Below are 4,841 nucleotides of genomic sequence, written 5' to 3'. Positions count from 1 at the left end.
AGACAGAGAGAGAGAGAGAGAGAGAGAGAGAGAGAGAGAGAGAGAGAGAGAGAGAGAGAGAGAGAGAGAGAGACAGTCCCATCTACACTGAACTCTTTGGACCCGATCCTTGATTGCTCTCTCTCTCTCTCTCTCTCTCTCTCTCTCTCTCTCTCTCTCTCTCTCTCTCTCTCTCTCTCTCTCTCTCTCTCTCTCTCTCTCTCTCTCTCTCTCTCTCTCTCTCTCTCTCTCTCTCTCTCTCTCTCTCTCATTCTATCAGGAAACCAGTATTTGGTCTTTCCTCTTCTATCTCTTCCTTCCTTCATTCCTTCCTTCCGTCCTTCCTTCCTTCCTTCCTTCCTTCCTTCCTTCCTTCCTTCCTTCCTTCCTTCCTTCCTTCCTTCCTTCATCCTTCCTTCCTTCCTTCATCCTTCCTTCCTTCCTTCTTCCTTCACTAAATCGAACAATTCTTAAATTTTCGGTGGCGCCATCTGGTGGAAGAAGCAGCGCTGTTGTTTACTTATTCCTGTATTTCCTTCCTTTCTTCCTTGCTATCCTCCTATTTCTCCTCCTCCTTTCCTTTCTCCTCTTTTTATTATCTTCATCTGTTTTTCTCTTATTCCTTCCCTCTATTTCTCGTTTTTCGGTCTAACCATCCAGAATCTCTCTCTCTCTCTCTCTCTCTCTCTCTCTCTCTCTCTCTCTCTCTCTCTCTCTCTCTCTCTCTCTCTCTCTCTCTCTGTCATTGTAATCATATTTTACCGTTGGAGATTGAGATATCCACACAGAGAGAGAGAGAGAGAGAGAGAGAGAGAGAGAGAGAGAGAGAGAGAGAGAGAGAGAGAGAGAGAGAGAGAGAGAGAGAGAGAGAGAGGGCTGGAAACAAATAGAACTTCACGGTAGGAAAATGTCTCTGATACACTTTCTCTCTCTCTCTCTCTCTCTCTCTCTCTCTCTCTCTCTCTCTCTCTCTCTCTCTCTCTCTCTCTCTCTCTCTCAACTCCCTCGGGACTTCCTGCCCTTCCTTCCTTTTATTCCTTTATCTAACTCCTTCCTTCCTTCCTTCCTCCCTTCCTTCCCTCCTTCCTTCCTTCCTTCCTTCCTTCCTTCCTTCCTTACTATCTCTATGTCTTTTACATCTATCTCTCTTTTTTTTTTTATCCAGTTCCCTTCCTCCTAATTCCTTGTTTTCTCCCATCACCCTCCTCCTCCTTTTCCTCCTTCCATCTTCCTTCTTTTCCCTTTCCCCTTTATCAGGAAAGGATCAAAAGGAGAAAATATCCCTTTTGATGTAAATAAAGAGATTAAAAATTCATTTTCTGACACACACACACACACACACACACACACACACACACACACACACACACACACACACACACACACACACACACACACACACACACACACACACACACACACACACACACACTAACAATGTTTTTTTTAAGTATGCCAAAAGTTTATAAGTAGATTTAATTGAGACGTACTTGTGTTATGAATTAATAAAGTGAGAGGGTTAGAGAGTTAGAAAGTTAGAGAGAGAGAGAGAGAGAGAGAGAGAGAGAGAGAGAGAGAGAGAGAGAGAGAGAGAGAGAGAGAGAGAGAGAGAGAGAGAGAGAGAGAGAGAGTCAGGGAAAGTGAGAGACAGACTGACAGAAAAAAGAGACAAACAGACTCGTGACTCGACGGACCATAAAAAGAGAGAGAGAGAGAGAGAGAGAGAGAGAGAGAGAGAGAGAGAGAGAGAGAGAGAGAGAGAGAGAGAGAGAGAGAGAGAGAGTCCTTATATGAGGGGAAGAAAGCTGTAAGGGAGGTGTGCAAAGGAAGATAGATGTGATGGGATGGAGAGAGAGAGAGAGAGAGAGAGAGAGAGAGAGAGAGAGAGAGAGAGAGAGAGAGAGAGAGAGAGAGAGAGAGAGAGAGAGAGAGAGAGCGAGGGGTAAATGAAAAAAAAGATGGAAAGGAGATAAATGGGAAAGTTCGCTTCACCTCTCAGAAAAAAAAAGCCGAGAAAAAAGAAGTCATTTCGAAATGTGTTATTTTCGAATTTTTTTTTGTAAGAGGACTATCTTTCTTATTACGTAAAGGATAATGGTGAGCGATAATTCAATTGATAGATAGATAGATAGATAGATAGATATATAGACATTGACAGATAGATAGATAGATAGACACAGATAGATGGATATGTATCGGGTGATGATCGCTACACACCACTGTTCTGGATGTAAAGATGATGTAACCTTCAGGGTGTAAGATGACGGCAGCACAGCCTTGGTGTTGAGGTCCTGTGATGGTGTAGGTGGATGGGTAAGTGGTTTAAATATGTGCAGATAAAGGAAATGCACAAATACTGATCACCGTAACTTTGCTGATTATAAGGTGACACACGTAAGCTGTTTGATACCACATGGTACACATTTATGATCCTGAGAGGTGTGACTGATGGCTGCTGGAGTGATGGACTCTGATACCACTTGCATGATAACCTCTGATTGGAGTGACTTATGCTCCCGCTAGAACTCTCCACTCTGATCTCAATCTCTGACTCAACCCTTTTCACGTAGATGTGCTTGGTCAAGATTAGAAGGAAAGTGGACAACAGTGGAGCTGGAAAGATTGCCAATCAGATAGCAATAATTGAAATACTTTGGCCAATCACAAGTGACGTTATTCTAGCCAATGACGTGGGAGAAAGGAAAAGAATGTGTTTATACACGAGTTTTCTCAAGGGATACTTGACGAGGGGTGAGAGAGGTGTTCATTCCCCTGAGATGCAGTACGTACCAGAAGGAAAGATAAAAATAGTACACACTTAACCACGTGGCAAACAGACTCAACATGAAATTTTATATATATATATATATATATATATATATATATATATATATATATATATATATATATATATATATATATATATATATATATATATATATATATATATATATATATATATATATATATATATATATATATATATATATATATATATATATATATATATATATATATATATATATATATTAATAAATGTTATGACTGATACAGATAGATAGATCGCTAGATAGATAGACAGATAGATAGTTGGATAAATAAACAGAAAGACAGATAGATAAATATTTTGAGAGAGAGAGAGAGAGAGAGAGAGAGAGAGAGAGAGAGAGAGAGAGAGAGAGAGAGAGAGAGAGAGAGAGAGAGAGAGAGAGAGAGAGAGAGAGAGAGAGAGAGAGAGAGAGAGAGAGAGAGAGAGAGAGAGAGAGAGAGAGAGAGAGAGAGAGAGAGAGAGAGAGAGAGAGAGAGAGAGAGAGAGAGAGAGAGAGAGAGAGAGAGAGAGAGAGAAACATTTTACCTGCATGAAGGCGACTAAGAAACACACACACACACACACACACACACACACACACACACACACACACACACACACACACACACACACACACACACACACACACACACACACACACACACACACAACACAACACAACAACAACAAAAAAGCTCAATCTATCACCCCCTAAAATAGATAAACAGAAAATAACATCAGCACAACTTCAACTAACAACAAAGGCACCTGAAGCACAACAACACCACAACAACACGACACAAGCGTCACTTCTCACTGTTCGCCTCGCCTCCTCACCTGAGCTACATGAGAGGCGAAGGTGAAGCTTTACCTGGCGTGGCACTGAGGCTGATGAAGCTTGCCAGGCCTGTGTGGAGAGGGAGTGTGTTGATGATTCGCGGAAAAGCTGCTTACTGCGTGTGTGTGTGTGTGTGTGTGTGTGTGTGTGTGTGTGTGTAGTTGGGTAGGTGGCTAGATGTTATGCTGTGTGTATCATATATGGAATAAGCACACACACGCGGCAGGCTTACACACACACACACACACACACACACACACACCCCTGTTCTTCACCTACGTTATTTGCTGGTACTACTACTACTACTACTACTACTACTACTACTACTACTACTACTACCCAGATCTCTAAACCACAAAAGAATTCAGACACATGACTAAAAATTTACCTCCACCAAAATGCAGAAAAGATCATGAAAAAAAAAAAAATAGTTGCATATAATTTGAAGGAAGTTTAAATTGGTGTGCCATTTTGAATTTTGCGAGAGACAGAGAGGGAAAGAAAAAAAAGGAATAAAAGCTTGAATTTTCTTCTATTTTTAGAGGAAGAAAGAGAAAACGGAATAGAAAAGTTTTGACTCAGACGCTGCTGTTTAGTGGCCAGAGGAGAGACTATAGTAATTATTTTAAGTTAAAAGTCAAGTTAAGTTATGTTATATTAGGTTAAGTAATGTTAGCCTTGGGTGTTCTTCATTACGTTAGGTGTGGTGAGGTTAATAAGTAATGTCAAGAAGTGAAATAATATTAAGTTATTTTAGGTGGTTAAGTTAGATTAGGTCAAGTTAGGTTAAGTAAATTCAAGTTGTGTTAGTTTACGTAATGTTAAGTTATGCAATGTTAGGTGTGGTTAGATTAAGTTAAGTTAGATTATGTTAGGATTAGGTCAAGTTAGGTTAGGTAATGTCAAGTTTCGTTAGTTTAATGTTAAGTTATGCTATTTTAGGTGTGGTTAGATTAAGTGAAGTTAGATTATGTTAGGTGTTTCAGTGAACGTGATTAGACAAGGGATTCACTGAGAACAAAGGTGATAAAATAGTCCAAACAACACTCCCTGTCATGTATGTATTTATTTTTAGCACTGTAGCATCGTCCTCCACTGCAATCAAGAAACAGGTGCCATTCTTTCTTTGCCACAGTTAATTAAAGAAGACAGTCTGGCCCACAAAGGAGTGATCAAATAATCCATACATTGTTGCGTGTAGTTGCACTGTTATCA

The sequence above is a fragment of the Scylla paramamosain genome, chromosome 38 (genome assembly GCF_035594125.1).
Source record: "Scylla paramamosain isolate STU-SP2022 chromosome 38, ASM3559412v1, whole genome shotgun sequence".
NCBI lineage: Eukaryota > Metazoa > Arthropoda > Malacostraca > Decapoda > Portunidae > Scylla > Scylla paramamosain.
This window is presented reverse-complemented; position numbering follows the sequence as displayed.